Genomic DNA, 21,260 nt, shown 5'->3' with positions numbered 1-21,260 from the left:
ACAATGTTAATTATAAAAATGTTGCAGCAATGAGGCATGTATTTGTCTATTTTTAGGCCAGTAAGCAATTAAATATATTCTTTAAAGTGAGATTTTGAAGACTAAATGTCAACTAATAGGGAAAAACTTACTGTCCCTCATGTTTAAATAACTAGGCTATCTAACAGATTGTGACCTACTTTCATAAAGATTTAAATTGAAATTTAAAAATTATACATATTTTTGTGTTGTTCTTGTCTTAAACAACAACAAAGATTAGACTATTGCTGACTATTGCATTTTGCAAAGGCGTCTTTTATATTTTTCTACATAAACGTTATTGAAATTATGTACGAATTGCTCTGAGAGGAAGATACATTCAGGATATTTCGGAATATTTAAAAAGAAAAATTTAATTTCAAGCCAAAAACATTATAAGCAATGCCTTGAGCATAAACTGACACAAAATATGCGTCAACATGACTAATTCCAGGATGTTTAACAACAACAATATAGCATAATGTGAGATTAAATATGCTTTACGTGGAAAAAGCCTGTATTTAAAGCCATTCTGACATTAGTACAGTGTCTTTATACAACATTCGCCATGGCTGTCAGCACTAAATCTTCTACCATTTTACAGGAGACTCTACAGTAGTTGAAATTAGATTATGTTACTTGGGTATTACATGGAGATCACATTAGTCTTAGGCCTGACAAAATATAGTATTTTTTCAAATAAATGATCCTGAATAATTTACATAAATTATCTTATATCCTCAAAATATGTTTCTTCGTTTCATTCTTATTCAGATCATGCCATGATTCTGAAGCAGTGTTCACCACAGGGAGATGTGGATGACATCAGAAACTTTAAGAAGCTATGAACCTTTCATAAAAAGATAGGAGAGTGAAAGAAAACCTTTAATCCAATAAATGCTGGATAAAAAGAAGCATTTAGAAACGTGATAGCGAAAAGACAAACAAACCAACAATATATTCCTGAGAAACAATGCTCTGGTGTTTTCCCACAGGTGTCCAGTATGAGCTGTCAGTTGCAGTTGCTTTACATTCATCCAGTGAATGACCTTCTGGGGCAATTCATGTCTCATTGAGGACCTAAAGGTCAGTGATTGAAGCTGTTGTAATGTCACATATATAGCCACCCTGTCTTGTATGTGTCAGCTGTCCAGTCAGGGACTGTGATTTCTGTTTTGAACAGGAAGTCAACCCTGGAGCAGCTCCATTTTTCAGCTATATATCTGGGTTCATTCCTGCCTAACTCCCAGCAACTACCATTAATGTAGAATGAATGCCTCTGGCAAAACATGAGCTACCGGAATCTGCCGGGTCTGAGTTTACCAGCATGCATCCATCTCTGCTGCATTAGAAAGAAAAAAGAAAGAGGGAGACTTTCAGGGCCGTAGCAGAGAGGCTGGAGATGGGTTGATTGAATTTAAACATCCACACAAAGCACAACAACAATTCATATTCCTAAATTATTCCCAAATGTTAAGTTCAACTGCAGTATATCTTTTGTTGCATTGTTTTGACCTTCAATTCCCTCAAAATAAAAAAAAATCTGCCCTGATGATTTTTAAAATATCCCAGTCACAGTTCCAGAGTGTATAAATAAAGAGTGGTGTTATTTTCTCATTGTTGTCTCTGTCTTTGCAGCTCAGAAAGTTGTGAATGTCAACAGAACAGCTGCATTAAACTATTCATGCAATTTTCCCTAAAGCATGTTTCTGATAGCCACTTATTTTCAGATGGAGAACAAAAGAATGTTTGATGCCCTGCTTCCATTTAATAGCCTAAGGAAGTTCCAGTAATGCTAAACTATTTAGCTGGTCTCCCAGACTGGATTTAGAAGGGTTTTGGACACTATTGTTAGCTGACCAGGCTGGTTAAGCTAGCAGACCAGCTAAAACCAGATGAACACCAGCTAAGACCAGCTAAGACCAGCCAACCAGCTGGGGGCCATAGAAGAACAGTGATGCCATAGAAGAACCATTTGCTTCCTCAAACAGCCTTTAGTGATTTTAGAAATCTAAAGGACATTTTTCCACTATAAAGAGCCTTTTGTAGAACATAAAGTTTCCATGGATGTTAAAGGTTCTTCTATAGCTAGCTACAACTATAGCTAGATGCCAGTAAATAATCTTTTTTTAAGAGTGTATGCGCTCCTCTTGTATTGATGTTCATTCCTTTATTGGTTTCAAGGCCAGTTATATATACGCTTTATTAATCAGTGCATCATCAAAAGAGATGCAGAAAAGAGTTCTTTCATGAGATATCCTCAGTAGGAGGTCATATAATTCTTATGCTTTGTGTTTGACCCTTTATGCTTTATACCAGTGGTTCTCAAAGTGTGGTACGCAGGCTCCGTCTAGTGGTACGCAGAGGAATCACTGAATTTCGCACGTAAGATCAAACCGGTGTGATCTTTTATTGTCATCAGTCTTGGCTGGTCCCTGTAGCGTACGATACAATTACACCGGTGTGAGTAGAACGGCCAGTGCATCACGTGATCAAGTCAACCGCTAAATTCAAATGTGCTTTCGCAATCGCAGTTGGATGGCGCTGAGCCAGAGATGGACGTGCGCCACTCAGGCGCTGTCAAATATCACAATTATTCAGTGTTTTAACCACATAATGTTTATTTTAGGTTTCAGACATTTAAATTCACATAAGTACTAAAAAAACAATACATTTAGAATTTGTACAATACACACTGATGTCTATGGAAGCGGAAATAATAATAATTTCCATTATAATTAGACGACACGTTTTATTCATATCAGATTGTGTAAGTTACACATTGTGTAAGTAACTTTAAAGTTAAAGGTATAGCGGAGGATTTTCTTTTTCCGGGTGGATCATCAAGACTATTGGTTCTCCTAAGTGTCAATCATTCTGGTGATATGTTTACGTAAGGCCGTCATACGTGCTCGTGCACATTCACAGGATGGCGTGCGCTCAAAACACAGGTTGGGCTTCCCACTGATGCCTCAGTCGCGAAGTTTCTACTTGACAGGTAAAGTTTGGCATGCTATTTGGAGAAATCCATTTAAAATCACTGCTAGTAAAAGTTAATGTAAGCTATGATTAGCTCGTGCATGCTCTCTCGTGCACACGTTTAATAGGCGTTCCCTCTCGGGAGCAGGTAGAGTGTTGCCCATGTGCATTTTTTCAAAAAGTGGAGAGGGCGGTTCTTTTCTAAAATTCGGGAAAATCCTCCGCTACTGCTATACCTTTAACTCTATTCTTCTCCCAGATCACCGGCCACTTACTTTCACGTATTTCGGGAGAAGTGGATGAATTCACGTGCTGTAAATCCAACAGATCCGATTCTCTGAACAGTGGCACAAACTAACATGACGGCGCATATATAGCTCAACTAACGCGGTCGTTATAAAGGTGTTTAAACAACATAACACTTCCACTTGCATATATTTGACAATCGGAATATCAAATATTTCATGCCATAGCTAACAAATTAGTGAATATTTTGAATAAAAAAATGAAATAAAACTGCGGTGTGTCACGTGACAAGCAATGACGCGTCACCATGGAAACAATAAAGTGATCAGTTCTAAATAATGATCGCCTTGAAAAACTCACGGGTCAGCCAGAATATTTTAAATGTACGTTTAAAAGGGTTAAATATGAATACACAGCCTGTTTTTTTTATTTATTTTTTATTAATATTTTAAGTATTAGGCTGTAGGCTACAGTTTTTCTTTCACTTTTAGGTGCAATACATTTGAATTGAATCATTATTTAAGTTTTTTATTTACCTGTATGTAAGCAGCACAGTGCAGTGTTAATGTTCAAACTGTGTTTTTACAATGTTTAAAGTGGCTGACAATAATAAATATTCTTATTAGAAATTAAGCTGCCTCATTTTTGAGCTGTGCATAACTGTAGCTGAATAGTTAGGCCTACTACGCTACTGTATTTTCATATTGGTCATTATGGTGGTACTTGGAGAGCCAAATATTTTCTGAGGTGGTACTTGGTGTAAAAAGTTTGAGAACCACTGCTTTATACCCTTTATCTATTCTTTCTCTCCTCTGGTCTATGACAGGAAAATGGCGAGCCACGTATCACACTGTAGGTGTCAAAAAATTGCATTTCAAGGTGTGTATTCATCTGATTGTTAATTAAAGGGTTAGGCCTACAGCTTTCCATTTAGGTGTCTCTATTAGCCAGCTCTATCAAGATACATGCTGACTAAACTAAAGTTTTATGAATATGTCACCTGCACAATACAATGAAAAAACGTGCCCTGGGAGCCGTTGCTGACGTTTCGTTCTGTTGGGTTTTGCTTTAACCAAGTGTTCTCAGAAAGAATAAAGCCGACGATTTCATCTCCTCTTACTAGAATACGGCTTTCATTACAAAGCTTCGTGTGCACGTTGATGTGACTGATCCAATGAATCTCCACAGATAAAGAATTCAAGGAAATGTGAGGACATGTCTGTTCCTGTTCCGATGCCGTAAAAAACCTGACGGGGAAAGTCACAACTTGTGGGGTGGTAGGCATTGCGTCTTGTGGGTTTCTGTTTTATCCAAATCTGAAAAGGCTTCAGGCCTTTAAAGTTAAATAATTTGGTCAAATCTGTCCTAACTGTCATAGAGTGTTGGGGTGCACATTCCCAAGCTGTTCCTAATTTAAAGTAAAATTACAAAAGTAAAATTACAGCCAAACAGTAGCAATACTACACTGAAGTTATTTATACCAAAAATACATTTTAATTATAGTTAAATTCTTTAATGAATTGCAAACAGTAATAAACAACGTAAAATGCTTTGCCGAAACTTGTGTCAGTATTATTATAGTATTTATTCATATTTTAAATGAGCTTTTATAATTTACTCACCCCAATGCCATCCAAGATATCCATGTCTTTCTTTCCTCAGTGGGAGAGAAATTATGTTTTTTGAGGAAAACATTTCTGGATTTTTCTTCTAACAATGGACTTCATTGGTTCCCATCGTTTTTAAGTCCAAATCAATGCAGTTTCAAAAGTCTTTGAAGTGTTTAAATGGGCTGTACGCGATCACAGCTGAAGAAGAGGTTGTTATCTAGAGAAACGATAGGTCATTTTAATAAAAAAAATTTTTTTTATATTATTTTACCTTCAATAGTTCTGATTGAGCTGATCAACAAACGGACAGGGAACTACGTCATCACGTTGAAAGGTCACGCCGGCGCCGGCAATACTATTTGAACTACTATTCATATTCGTCAGAATGTTATTCATATTCTATTCATATTCATATTCACTGAATAATATTACTATATATATAATAGCAAACAATACTATCTGAACTATCCTTCTATGTAAGGTCGCAATGTAAACAGTGGGGCGGTACTTCTGCCGGCGCCGGCGTGACCTTTCAACGTGATGACGTAGTTCCCTGTCCGTTTGTTGATCAGCTCAATCCGAACTATTGAAGGTAAAAAGTCTATAAATTATATATATATTTTTTAAATGACCTATCGCTTCGCTAGATAACAACCTCTTCTTCAGCTGTGATCGCGTACAGCCCGTTTAAACACTTTGCATTGATTTGGACTTAAAAACGATGGGAACCAATGAAGTCCATTGTTAGAAGAAAAATCCAGAAATGGATCCATAATTTCTCTCCCACTGAGGAAAGAAAGACATGGATATCTTGGATGGCTTTGGGGTGAGTAAATTATTAGGAAATTTTCATTTTGGGGTGAACTAATCCTTTAAGTACTAAAATAGCTAAAACAGAAATAAAATAAATTAAAGCTAAATAGAAATTATAAAAAAAGATGAAAGCACAATGACTAAACCTTAAACTAAACTAGATATAAATAAAAGCTCATTTAAAATATTAATAAATACTATAATAATACTGACACAAGTTTCAGCAAAGCATTTTACGTTGTTCATTACGTTGAAGTTCGTTGATTTTGGGGTGAACTAATCCTTTAAGTTAGTTTCCCAGGCAACATGTTTAAGTCAATTTGTAAGTCTAAGTTTTCATCCAATATTTATATTTTATTTTATTTCAGCTTTACTTTAATTAACTACTTTAATAGTTATAATTTTAGTTAAAAATAACAATACAGTACATAAACCGAACAAAATGATTTGCTAAAATGAATTGGACTTCTCAAGTTAAAGGGATAGTCAAACAAAAAATGAAAATTCTGTCATCATTTACTCATGACGGTCATGAACCTGGATGGCTTGTTTTCATAAGATATTTTGTAGTTCAGTAAGTAAGTATTTGTCATTCAAAAGGTAACATTCAAAATGTCTTCTTTTGTGTTCTGCAGAACAAAGAAAGTCCTGCAGGTTTGGATCGACATGAGGGTGAGTAAATGATGACATTTTGGGTGAACTAGCTTTGCTGCTTTTAGTTAGTTACACTACTCTTCTACTTTTGTGTAGAAATTGTTTGTTTACAGTGTGTTGAATTAGGCAGTAAATGCACAGTGAGTTTGTTTTATAACAGCTTTTTCTTTGTAACAAGAGAAAAGTGAGTTTTTAGCTTTAGGACGTTGGGGCCTTTTGTGTCAGCCTTTTTTATCCTCATTTTACCAAATATTATTTATTTATATATTTTTGCAATGCTCCTCTGCAGCCGAGGACAGTTGCCATTAATTGAACAGGTTCTGGGAATGAAATGGGAGCTTTGACTTCATTTTTCTCATGAATAAGACTGCAGCGATGAGAAACAAGGCAGGCAGCACCTGTGAAGGTTTATTTTTTAAAGTGTTTTACATCTCTAAAGAACTGGTGTGAGATAATGAATGTACAGATTGTATTTTTGCTTGTCTACTGCTAAATGGATTTGTGTGCATATTTGAGATAGCAGTGACTGATTTTGTGAAGTTAATGAAAGGGCCCAATAAAAAAGGATTTTGCACTTTATAAATGCTTTTTCTTCTCATCCTATAAAGAAAACGACTTTGAGAGACATGGGCTTCAATGAGGGACATTAGACGCTTTTTTTTTTTTTTTAGCAGAACAGGGTTTAGGCTGCAGTCACGTAGCATTGTGAGCTAGTGTAGCCTATACGGTAAAGCGGCCACATGAACTCATTGAACTTGAGCGTATTACACATAATATAGACAGGTTGGTAGTGCTCACACCGCCTACAACGTCACCAAGGCCCGCCCCGATCGGCCTGACGGGTGCGCTACAGTGGTCAAAAGTATGAAATGCCTCTTAACTCCTAAACCGTTAGGCGTAGGCTCAAGTGTCTTATATAGTTGGAATCCTTGGCTCAGTAGAAGGTACACTTGACAGGTGACAGTGGCATTTTGTTAGATATCATATCTGCGTTGTCGATCTTGACAATTCAAACATGCTGGTAAACTGATTTAGAAAACAATTCTGGTTTGACAGTTTTCAAAATAGTGAACATTGAAACCTTTTACTTCTCTTGTTTAAAGTTTAGATAAAATGACTCAAAGCTATTTTAGTTTACCTAAGTAAATAACCCAGTGAATGTATCAGTTATAGTCCTGTTATTTTCAGCTCTTTTTTGAGAGCTATAAAATAGGATTAAGATATCAAGATTGTGTGATAGAATTGTTCTTGTCATCGAACAATCTGTTAGCCATTTTGTTTTCTATTATGTTTTGACAGTATTTTGCCAGATCTTTTAAAGTGTTCAATGTGTCATAAGCTGATGTTATCTAGCTGGTTGACATGGATGAGGTTTTGTAAAAAAAAAATGCAAGTGGGACTTAAGATGAAACATCAGTGTAGCATCAGTTAGAAAGATCTATAGTCTGACTAGGCTATCAGGAAAAAAATGCATATGGATATGTTTTCTTGGTTAAACCATCTTAAAATCAAAATTTATTGTAGATCAATATATTTTGGGCAAAAAAAAATATGACCCATGATATTTGTATGTCATTGCCCAAAGATGCAAAACATACAATTATTATATTTTATTTTTATTTACTAATACTTTTTATATTATCATTGTTATCTCGTATTTTAATGGCCAAACATTTTATTTGAGATCTAATACAAGCATGGATAGAAATGTGAACTGTTCTTACATCTCGCTAGTCTTTTCTTTTACCAGTTGATGGGGCTGTAGAGTCATCATTGGAACATGTAATAAATATAATTGGTCTAATTAGTGCTTCAGGATTGCATTAGGATTACATTAGTTTGCAAGGGAGTAAAAAAAAAGAAAAGAAATAATGCTGTAAATAATAGATAGGGCCCCGAACTGTTATAGCTGGTTACGTTTTTTGCTTCCTTTGAACTATATATTGCTGGCAAACAGGATAAATTATATTTGTAAGTAATCTGCTGCAGTGGTGTTTGTATATTTTAAGGTGTAATCTGTCTCAAACAGAAGAAAACACAAGGGCCTGCAGTGTTTGTGATCGCACTTGAATGGTTGACTTATTCCCCGCTGCTTCACTCTCTTCCACCTTCTGTCTGCTCACTGCAGATAAGGCTGGTGTTGTAAGAGCTGTAATATGTTGTATCTAAGGTTAAGGTTAGATATCGTACAAATAATCCTCCAGGGGCTTTTGAAAAGCTGTGTAATTCTTGTCATTCTCTTGTTGTCTTACTTTTAGCAGCTACTTGCCATTTAAAATGAGGAACGATAGCTTAACAATGCCAAATTAAAGCAAAGATTTGTTTCACGGTTTATTTGCGATTTGCCTTGTGATATTTTCCTTTTATTCGCTTTTATAACTGCAGTGTAGAAAAAAAAAAATGTAATTTTCATTTAGACCTTTAACACTTTAAAGGGTTATCACCCAAAAATGAAAATTCTGTCATTAATTACTCACCCTTATGTCGTTTCAATCATCTTCGGAACACAAATGTAGATCTTTTTAATTAAATCTGAGAGATTTCTGTCACTCCTTTGACAGCCTACGCAACTACCACTTTCAAGCCCCAGAAAGGTAGTAAAGACATCATTGAAGCAGCCCAAGCATACAGGCCTATAGGGGGAAGATATTGTAAATAATAAATAATAATAAAACAGTTCCATTGCGGATTCCTAATAATCAAGGGCTTATGGCATTCCATTTAAACATATTGCAAGGGTTCCTCCAGTAGTGGACACTCGTGCAATGTAAGCAATGACTTACATCCGAGTGAACGAGACAGAGGGAAGTTAGTGGAAGGGCATAAAAAAAATGTGTAAACGTATCCTAAGAAGTAACCTAGAGCTCCCCTATTATGGACAGCAAGCAAACCTATTTGCTTTGATTGTTTCTTTTAAGGATTAAAGGGATAGTTCACCCAAAAATGAAAATTCTGTCATTAATTACTCACCCTCATGTCGTTCCAAATCCGTAAGACTTTCGTTCATCTTCAGAACACAAATTAAGATCTTTTTGATGAAATCTGAGAGATTTCTGTCCCTCCATAGACAGCTATGCAACTGACACTGTGACGCTTCAAGAAGTTCATAAAGAGATCGTAAAATGAATCTATATATATTGAGCTGCTTAGTCCAAATTTTTCTGAAGAGACATGATCGCTTTATATGATGAACATATTGAATTTAGGCTTTTATTCACATCTACACATTCATCAACTCACATGTTGTGATAAACGGAAGCTTAAGCATGTTCGCTTGATGTGTGAGGGGAACTATCAGGGCCCTCTACGCCCTCAGAGAGGGCCTTGCCCTAAACTATTGTAAAAATAATATTTTAAAAAGTAAAAACATTTTTAATAAAAAGTCATCAGTTCTAATGTTATTTTAGGAATTTATAATTTGACAGTAAACATCTAAATCTTTGAGGAAATAAAAACGGCTAAAAACGGAACGCTTTCAGTTCTGTGATTGGTGGTTCAGCTGTGAAATTACAGAGGGCCAAGCCAATGAGAGACGAATTTCAAATGAAACAGGAAAATTGACCAATCATATCGTCCCTTTTAATGGGCGGGGCTTGTTATCGCCAGAGCCATAGAGATATCTCTCTAGCGAAGATCATGACGCGTTCCGCCCACTGTGTGCCCTCGAGGAACACAGAAAAATAAAGCGCTGATAAAATAGCTAGAGCTATTCGCTATGGAAACCGCAAGCAACATTAATGAGGAGGACATCGTTGCAAATTTATTATCCACGCCATTTTCAAGATTAACTTTTAAATAAAAGCTAGAGTTGATCAGCAGAGGAAGACCTACACCAGAGCTTAATTTTGTGCAGAAAGCCAAAGCTTTTTAGTAGGGGTTCAATCTTCAGCTGGCTGGCAGGAACCGCCACTGGCATGTCACGTGACCTGTCAGTGGCTGGCTGGCAGCTGGCAGTCTGATTCTGGCATGTCACGTGACCTGTCAGTGGCTGGCTGGCAGTCTGCCTTGGCATGTTTCAGAAACCATATATTTTTGCCAGTTTTGTGTTTTTAACTAAAACCTTGTGAAAGTGCTGCAGGGTTGCTAATTTCACCATCTCACCATGTTTCTAGCCATGTAGAGCTTTGTGTGTTTCAGAGAAAAAGGTTTAAATGCATGTCAAAAACAAACATTTCTCATTGTGTTTTAATACTAATGTCTGGTTGAAGTTATGCAGGCTGCCAAATGAGAAAGCAATAGCGAATGACAAAATAATCATCACTAAGACTTTATTATGCCACCACAGATACATTAATATCAAATTAAATTTTAAAGACCAAAGCAAAACAGAACTATAATACAAACAAACAAACAAACTCGTTACTGAAAATGGGTTCAGTAATCCTATGAGCGTGCACTAATATTTTTGTGGCGCTTTAACACAAAACAGGAAACTCGTGAATATTCATGTAAGCTCCGCCCAGTGTCACCGAAAATCTCAGACACCGAATATTTCAGAACACCGGTCAAGGTTAGAACGTCACGGTTCGCAAACCAATGAGGTTCATTCTCGTCTTACGCAGCACCTTTAAGCTTCCACAAGAGGTTTGTTCTCGTGTGTCAAGCAGGACCATTCGGTTGAGCTTCTGTTTATGTTCGCTGATCAATGTTTGTGAAAAACAGCATAAATTCAATGTTCATCATATAAAGCGATCGTTTCTCTTCAGAAAATTTGGCCTTAACCACTCTATGAACTTTTTTTTTTGAAGAGTCAAAGTGTCAGAAACATCTCCGATTTCATCAAAAAAAGATCTCCATTTGTGTTCCAAAGATGAACGAAAGTCTTACGGGTTAAATGAGGGTGAGTAATTACTGACAGAATTTACATTTTTGGGTGAACTATCCCTTTAATCTATATTATTATATTTTATGCCGTCTCTCTTGTTTAGATTTTCTTCAGCCGAACTGATTTGGCTAAATGAAGCTCTTTTGTCATCTGACAAAACATTATCGTCCCGACTCGTTCTCGGTGCTGCATATCACATTAGCATGTTGTGAGTGAGGTGCTGCCTAGAAATCAACAGGATTATATGCATCTGTGGCTCACTGGCCGCATCCTCTCAGTCCTCTTGTGAATTTTGCCAAGCTGGCATCTCTTCTGCAGTGTAATTTAATGCTTCTCCGTCTCTAAGAACAACCCCCTCCCCATACTCACCCAAAATAGCAGTGTTTTTCTGCACCCCACTGTGATATGAACACTGTTCGGATCATTATAGCTCAGAGGCAGAAATAAATGGCAATATCGCATGCGACGACAGTGTTGCGGACTGCATGAGATGGTCAAAAGCCATCTGTGAGAATTGTGCTTCTGGTGGGTGTTAACTTTCTCATGAAAAGCTCTTCCTCATATCTTTAATTAGTTAAAGAAGATTTAGTTAATAATAGCTGATGGTGAAACCCCAAGGGTGTCTGATATTAAAATGGTTCTCCTCGGTGAGGTATTCATTTTTTGTCCATTCAGTATTTTCCCTTTGGGCTTATAGTCCAATATCACATTTTACAGTGAACCTCTCAAGCTATGGGGGGTTCAGTGAAGACCGTCTTGGTTTGTGTCTGACAAGAATTTCAATCACACATCTGCTGATATTTGCTGCAGATTGCTGCATTGATCAATGTTTTTTTTATATAGAGAGAAATCATTGCTGAAAAGGCTCTTGCATGCTTTTTACAGACACATCATTCTTCAATTTTCTTTTTTTTCGATCCTGAAGGTCTGAACACTTCACTGAAAGAGTGACATTTAGGTGGACGTGACTGTTTTGTTCACAAAAGATTTAATTTTAAGAATCTAATTTATCTGTTCTATCTTGGTTTTACTTCTTGGACTGTAACACTTTGCTATAATTGAGAAATTTAATTGAATAATTATTCTCTGCAAGTTTTATTTATAAGGTGACATCTAATAACCCCTACTTTTGGGGGTTTACTAAATTACTAAAAATAAGAAATTTAACTTTATGCTTTACCTTTTCATTCAAGAAAATATGGAAATTGAACTGATTAAAAAATGTCTTCTGAAAATGTAGAAAAAGAGATATCTCCTAGACTCTAAAAAATGTGTTGGCTCAACAACAACAAAAATTAACGCAATAACGCATAATTTTTTTTGAGATATGACAACTTCGAATTTTTTTATTTTATAGAGTAATCCACTTAAAAAATTGTGTTATACCATAAATTAAGTCACTCAAACTACTTGAGTTGTAGCCCTAGAACCAGTTAATCTTAATTGTACACATTATTAAGTTAATGTAATGTTCAACATTATTATGTCAACAGAACCCCCAAAATAATGTTTGCAACTTGAATAAATGTATGGTTGCAAGTTATTGATTTATGGTGCCTTCACGTGCTATGGTAATTATGGTAAATACCAAAAGCCGACGTGGAAAATGCACATGAACACCCCCTCATGTGGTATTTTCCACTGGGCAACTCGTAGAATATTTTGTTGCACGAGTTGCCGAGATGAGATAACCTTTGACCTTTTCAAAATGGCGGAGAGCATCGCAAGAGTCGTGAATGATAAGCATTGTACCAGAGCCCGTCTACGGAGAGCCTTGGCACTCCCTATTCAGCCCTATTGTATTGATTTTGGTTGCAGTTCCATTAGAATTCCACTGGGGGTGATCGCGAGCGAGTGCAGACTGAATGGGAGTCAATGGGGCTATACGGCTAAATGTGTCTCTTTCACCCGATTGCCGTTGAGAAATCTCAGATTTTATTGTAGGCTTTGCAAGTTCAACATAGGTTATAGGTCGAAAGTTGAATGAACGAGTACTTATTTCTTTTCGATTTCTTACAGGTTGAGTTGTTGTTGCCCATAACACGCTAGCATTCTGCTAATGACGTCAGCATTCTGACGTCATTGACATTTTAAAAGACTTTTTAAACCAAATAAGTGGCTCTAAAAAATCTAACATCCAGCAATGTGTAATTTCTTTGCATCTCCTTTCGAATACAACATTCAAATTACTAGACAAAAAATTATATCCTGAGAAAAGTGGATTTTGAGGGTTTTTCGCCATAGACCTCCATTCATTCTGCACTCGCTCGCGAGCGCCCCCGCATGGACAAAGACGTGTTACTGCAGCCAGTCCAGAAACCGGAAGTAAGCAGAGAGTGCCAATTCTCTTCCTATTAGACATTCTCTGATTGTACACAACTAAACGTTTTTTGCTACTGTTAGCGGATAGTTTTTGTAGCCTATTCACCTTATTTTCGAACGCGGAAGTAAATATGGGTCCAGTTTCCGGTTTTTGTGCGGCACTTCCGTTTCCTCGCTTCTCTGGGCTAACTAACGATATCGATTGCGAAGGATTATGCAGAGTTGACAGAAAAATGTTACACATGCCGTAGCAGATGAATACAACAAAGAACTAAAGCCCCGCCTCACCCAGGTCGGGTTCTGGACCTGGTTGAAAACACTCATGCATCTAGCTGGCAGATTGCCAAAACTTCGCCGGCGCCTTCAGCACCGCCCTACACGGTCGAGCCAACGCTGGACTAAGTTAATATATCTATGGAGGTAGGCTATTTTGTCATGTCAAATGTATTAATAATGTCATCAGAATGCAACCACAGCACATGATAGCAATAAGTAGATCATAGATGGCTATAAATAATTATAAATCATACAAAATAAATGCCATGATGATCATGCCATGATGACTAGATTTTATACAGGGGTTACTATAATGATTTTGTTTCTCCTTGGAGTTTTTATTCAGACTTCGTAGCCCAGCCACTTTTCTGGTATCAGGTGATCTTCTGTAGGTCTTGTGTTCACGAAATTAAAAGAACAAACATACGGTCGTTTCTTCAAATGGGCTGCGTGGCCTGTCCGTTATTTCGGCTCCCATGTTAACCGGTTATTTAGAGCTTGCACACTGCCTGCGTGACACGCGCGTCTCAGGGAAAATGCGTGCATGCTAGAAATAGAATCGATGCCTATTTTTCACGCGACACGCAAGCGTTTCGGAAGCGTTTCCAGGCAAAATAGAATAGGAAAATATGTTTGTATGTCATTTTGATATGAATGCATATTAATGACATTTTGATGTTTGAATTTAGGTTTTGACATAAATGCAGATATAGCCTAAATGTAAATATATATATATATATATATATTATCGACTTTCAAATATTGCACCTGTCAATACAGAACGAAATATTCTGTAGCCTATTTTGCCGTCAACACTGCCGACGTTGTCTTTGCTGCTATATATTTATGTTTAACATTAAGTGCCTTCCACAACTCTCTCCCCATATGTCGAATATATCACCAATGAGGCTTATCATGTCACCTAGCAGCAGCAACGTTTCTGGTGTGCAAAGACATAGAAAACACCACGCAACAGAAACGCCACGCAGCCAGTGTGTCGCCGGTCGTATAGGGCGCCTGATTATTAAAATGTCAATAATTCGATGATTAAAACACTCCTGCTCCAAGTAAATCTTTCTTTTGTGCCAGTTATTATGACAACCTCTAACTGCACAAAAAATCCCGGTCTTCCTCGAAGCCATAACGATGAGTTTGTTGTTACGAACAACGCTCGCCAGTGACCGGAAGTGCCTTACCGGAAGTCTCGCACAAAATACCGTCAACTGGCTGCGTCCGTATTTCCGTTAAAAATAAGGTGAATACAATGTTGTGTCATTAACAATTGTAATATAATGCGTTAACACTCAGTGTCAGTTTTAAAAATACCGTTATGGCTTGGTGTTACCTACCCAGAGCAGATGCTAGCTAGCAGTCAATAGGAGCCTGGATCTGAGAGTCCATCTTTTCCCTACATTACGACAACAAAAGCACTTGAACACAACACTCTGGTAAATACCAGTTCACAAGTGGAAAACATCATCTTTTCCATAGCACGTGAAGGCACCATTAATTCAACCTTTTAAGTTGTGGTAACAGGCCCACTGATTTACATTTTAGAGTGTATATGTATCCTCCACTTCTATTTGATGTCTTCGTATGATTTTTAAATGTAAAACGTGTAATTTCTGCAAGGTTAGAATCTCCAAAAGTATTGGTAATGACTGTTTTCAAACAGGTTTTTCTGCACTCCCCTTGTTTTCCATTGGTTGGACAAACCCCAGAAGTCCCACCCCAAAGTGGTATACCTTGGAAACTTGGAACCTGGATAACGCTGTTCGTCTCAATGGCAGTCATTTGGCCAGTGCACACATCCAAGTATGTGATCTGTTAGCTGCCATCTTTGCTTCATGGGTTGTAAACTTTTATTTTATTTAAGTTGAAATGTGATTTATTCCTGTGAATTTTCAGCATCATTACTCCAGTTTTCAGTGTCACATCATCCTTCAGAAATCAGTGATTTTATAGTGAATTATGCTGATTTAGTGCTCAAGAAACATTTCTTATCATTATCAATGTTGAAAATCAAGCGTAGCGTCAGTTCTGGCAGTCAACTGACTGGTTAGTCAAGCTCGCATCAGCTGATCCACGTCTACCTATAGGAATTCGACGCCTATCACAGCATCCATAAGCTCCTAATTACCCTCCTCCATCCCCAGCTCCTCATCTCGTCCAGTCAGGATTTGGCATTCTGATTCGCTTTGAATCAGAATAAATTCTCGAATTATGTTGTACTTTAAAATCTTGAATTAATGATATCTGCAAAACATTCATGTTGGTTCTGTTCCATTTACCCTAAGGGGGGTTATTGCTGCTCTCCCTGCTCTTATCCATGCTAGGCTACATGGATGCGCAGGGAGTTCTTGCCCAGAACAGAACCACACCGCCAATCCAAACTATATGCTAACTGTCAATCGTATTTGACGATAGTGGTCCTGACAGAAACACTTGTGCTGCTTAATATTGTTTGTAGAAACTGAAAGAAACTCTTGTCTTTGAATCGCTGAGATAGGACAAGCATTATAACGTCAAACAAATTACACACAGAACCTTTTGAAATGGGTGACACACATGCACACGCACAGACAAGTGAAAGGTCATAAACAACTTTCATATCGCCTCATCCCCTTCTCCTTCCTCTCCCTCTCTCCTTTAATATTTGTAGCACGCTCATCAAGAGTGAACAACAGAATGAGTTTACATGACAGACATCTTTTGTCTTTGATATGGTACATATTGTCTCTGGATAAGGTTTCCATCGTTGGAACACTAGTGATTAGACTTGTGTAGCATGAGCGCAGGTGAAATTTTCTCATTTGTGTGTAAGCAGCAGGGGGCCTGTGAGATCCGTACCATCTTTGAACGCTGACTTTGAACATTCCTCATCTAAAGCTACAATGTAAATCAAGCTGTAACCTCAGCAAGGTGAACTCTGAAACGCAAAAGCCTTCGCTGCTATAGTAGCCACTCCTAGTCAGAACACGTACTTCCATATGTGAAAGAATAAATCTAAAATTGAGTTCTAAAATGAGGTGTAGTCAAGCTATAGCCTATATTTTATTTTATTTTATTATAAAATTGTTGTTTCCCTCTTGATGGTTTTTGAAAGAAGTCTCTTATTTGAAAATGTAATTTATTCCTGTGATGTAAAAAATTATGTTAATTTAATGTCATTGCTGAATAAAACTATTTCTTTCTTTCAAAAATAAAACATAAAAATCTTACTGACCCAAACTTTTGTCTTGTAAATGTGGTGAAATCAAGCTAGAAATATATAACAGGAAAGTTATATATAGGAACTCATTTAGTGTGGTCTATTAACAGCACAAATACTGCCATTTAACGTGTGAAAACAATCATGCACCCTGGAAAAAAATGTCTCCTGCTGTGCAACAAATATGTTCCCTCTTCTCGTCATATTCTCAAGGTGATTAATTAGCATAGGCTGAGGCATGCAACATTTATAATGGACACGCTTAAATAGGGTAAAACAACTGTGCATACAGGTAGATAAGGGACAGTTTTGTCCATCAAAGAGGATTTGCCGTGTTAAGATATGAACGTGTTATTTTGCCATCAAAGTCTTTAAATAAATATCGGCAAAGGTGTAATTTTCAGCATGATGTGAATGCACATGTGGTGACAGCAGATTTTTCACACCACTGGGTGGGTATGAGGTATATCTGTGCAAAGAAAATGTTGCATGGCCTTTGTTCTCCCATTGAAATTTACCCATTTTACTTCCTTTCCGATTCCCTGAAACCATCTGTCAAGTCAATCTGTTCAGAGTTTACCGAAACCTTTGCAGAAAACATTAGTCGCCATTGGGGGAACCTGTTTGCGACGACAATTTTGTCATTGTGACTATAGCAGCAAAATATTTTGTATGGCCATATGCATTTACTGGCTTTAATACCACTGTAACCAGTTGCCTTCTGTTTTAGTGAATGGATTGTCTTATGTCTTATTGGTTCATAAAAAGCATGCAGTTGGTGTTTGATTCAGCATGCTGTTCGTTTGTTCAAAGTAGATGACATCTGTTACATACTCTAGTAATGCCTCAAGGATGCTTTATGGTCTTCTCTGTCTAATTCTGAAAGCCAATCCGGAATTGTTCATAGACACGCTGCTCTCTCTGAGGCTTCAGATGCTCCAGCTATAGTGTTCACAGTGATTGAGGAGAACCTTGTATGGTGCATACCAGCTACATATGTCACACACAGAACCCTAAAACAAGTCTTTAGTAGCAGGGATAAGAACCAAGGTATTTTAGGTTTGTCCTGAGCAGAAACGATTATTGCTATATTTTCCAGCATTTTCAGTTTTTATTGCACATGCGATTCTTTATGACATCAAATTACCTTCATACGTACGTTTTGGAATTCATTAATTGAACATATATATATATATATATATATACTCACCTAAAGGATTATTAGGAACACCTGTTCAATTTCTCATTAATGCAATTATCTAATCAACCAATCACATGGCAGTTGCTTCAATGCATTTAGGGGTGTGGTCCTGGTCAAGACAATCTCCTGAACTCCAAACTGAATGTCAGAATGGGAAAGAAAGGTGATTTAAGCAATTTTGAGCGTGGCATGGTTGTTGGTGCCAGACGGGCCGGTCTGAGTATTTCACAATCTGCTCAGTTACTGGGTCACTAATGCTAGAGGTCAGAGGAGAATGGGCCGACTGATTCAAGCTGATAGAAGAGCAACTTTGACTGAAATAACCACTCGTTACAACCGAGGTATGCAGCAAAGCATTTGTGAAGCCACAACACGCACAACCTTGAGGCGGATGGGCTACAACAGCAGAAGACCCCACCGGGTACCACTCATCTCCACTACAAATAGGAAAAAGAGGCTACAATTTGCACGAGCTCACCAAAATTGGACAGTTGAAGACTGGAAAAATGTTGCCTGGTCTGATGAGTCTCGATTTCTGTTGAGACATTCAGATGGTAGAGTCAGAATTTGGCGTAAACAGAATGAGAACATGGATCCATCATGCCTTGTTACCACTGTGCAGGCTGGTGGTGGTGGTGTAATGGTGTGGGGGATGTTTTCTTGGCACACTTTAGGCCCCTTAGTGCCAATTGGGCATCGTTTAAATGCCACGGCCTACCTGAGCATTGTTTCTGACCATGTCCATCCTTTTATGACCACCATGTACCCATCCTCTGATGGATACTTCCAGCAGGATAATGCACCATGTCACAAAGCTCGAATCATTTCAAATTGGTTTCTTGAACATGACAATGAGTTCACTGTACTAAAATGGCCCCCACAGTCACCATCTTTGGGATGTGGTGGAATGGGAGCTTCGTGTCCTGGATGTGCATCCCACAAATCTCCATCAACTGCAAGATGCTATCCTATCAATATGGGCCAACATTTCTAAAGAATGCTTTCAGCACCTTGTTGAATCAATGCCACGTAGAATTAAGGCAGTTCTGAAGGCGAAAGGGGGTCAAACACAGTATTAGTATGGTGTTCCTAATAATCCTTTAGGTGAGTGTATATATATATATACAGACAATTCAATAAACAGACCAATAAACAGTAGCAAGTAAGGCAAGTATGTTCACTCAGTGGGTCGTCTTGTTAATGCCTCCAGGCAGCCAGTATCTTCTTGATGTTTTTCAAGATTGTTTCATATGCCATATAAGAAATAAAATCTGACTGCAGTAGTATTCTAAAGTATCTACATTTTGCTTCTTCAGCTCAAATACTGCTAAAACAATAATTTTCAGGCAACTTTCCAGTTAAGTACTGTGAACAAGGTGGAACTTCCATTTCCACAGCCACTGTATTGAGCATTTTGATTTCTCCCATTTATTTTTCCGTATGTGGTCCATCTCCTCCTCTTTGAACTGTCTGTGCCTGCAGAGGCTATGAAACAAGGACCCTTTACAGTTCTCAAACTTTTCCATTCTTTTGGACATTTGTTCATTAAGGAAGCATGAGAGCTTTGCATGGCATTTTACCTGAGGCTAGAGATGTGAATATTATTATTTGTTTGTCCAGTGTGCTCAAATCTAACAGTTACTGAATACCCGCCCCTCGTCATGCCCTTGTCACTGCATTTGTTAATAAGCCACAGGACTATTAGTTTTACCTGAGTCAGGTAATCATTACTAAACCAATTTAATTTCCGTGCTGGGGAAATTATTGGCAAGGAGAGAACGGGGCAGAGAGAGATGAATCTAAATTCCACTTATGTAATGAAATGTGTGTGGAGTATTGATCCCTAAGGTTGTTTTCCAGGTGCCTTGCACTAGTGTCTTGCTCTGCATTAAAGTAATGGCTTTATAATTTGGCATTTGTCTACCTCCTCCTTCCCTAGATGGATGCATTGTCATATAATATGATACACATGCAAATGAACATTTCTTTTACGTTTGTGAGGTGTCTATAATTCTATACAAACAGAACTAAATCGATTTGTAATTGCTTAACGTAGCAGTTCTCAACCTTTTTGGCTCGAAGGTCCCCTGTTGTACAACACAAAATTGTAAGGTTCCCCAATATAGGCTATTTCTGTAATTAATACAAAGCTGCGTGTTTTCAAAGCTGCTTGGGAGTATATTGAAATAGTAAAGGGATAGTTCTCTCAAAAATGACAATTCTGTCATTAATTACTCGTTCCAAACCCGTAAGGCATTCGTTCATCTTCGGAACACAGATGTATTTACAAAATATTAATCTCCAACGCATTATGTTTTTTGCGCAAACAAAGCACTCATGTTTCTTCAATAAATTGAGGATACATGAAAAACTTTGATGTATTTTCCCACTTTTTGGAGCTTGAAGGTGATAGTTAAGTAGGCTGTCAATGGAGGGACAGAAAGCTCTCAGATTTCATTAACCAGATCTACATTTGTGTTCCAAAGATGAACAAATGTCTTACAGGTTTGGAACGACATGAGGGTGAGTAATTAATGACAGAATACTTTTTTTTTTTGGTGAACTAACCCTTTAAATGAATTAACTTTGAATCATTTTGTGATTTCAGTAGTTTCAAAAACTGTGTGTTCTTCAATTAAAAACAAAAATATTTTTATTTATTTTTATTTGATCATTTATTATTTTTTATTATATTATGAAATTAGATATAAAATACATTTCATTTTACATCTTTAGAGCATTCTATTTCAAATTAGAGTGATTATTTTAATATATTATTAATAATTTATTAATTTAAATAGTTTTTAGTCATCTTGAGGGAGGCTCCCTTGGACTTTTGAGGCCCGGTTGGGATCCCCTGTTGTAAAAGTATTGTTCATACGAAAATGAAATAATTTGCTTAGCTTCATGTCATTCCAAACCTGTATGACATTCTGTCTTCTGCAAGCACAAAATAAGACATTTTGAAGAGTAATGGAGTCCAACAACATTGGACCCCAATGACTATCAATGACTTTTCTTTTGTTTTTTTCCACAGAAGAATAAGTTTTTAATGGTTTTAATGACATGAGGGCGTATAAAAAGATAACTTCATCTTTGATTGAT

Source organism: Rutilus rutilus (genome assembly GCF_951802725.1).
Source record: "Rutilus rutilus genome assembly, chromosome: 14".
NCBI classification, from domain to species: domain Eukaryota; kingdom Metazoa; phylum Chordata; class Actinopteri; order Cypriniformes; family Leuciscidae; genus Rutilus; species Rutilus rutilus.
Note: the sequence above shows the minus strand (reverse complement) of the source record.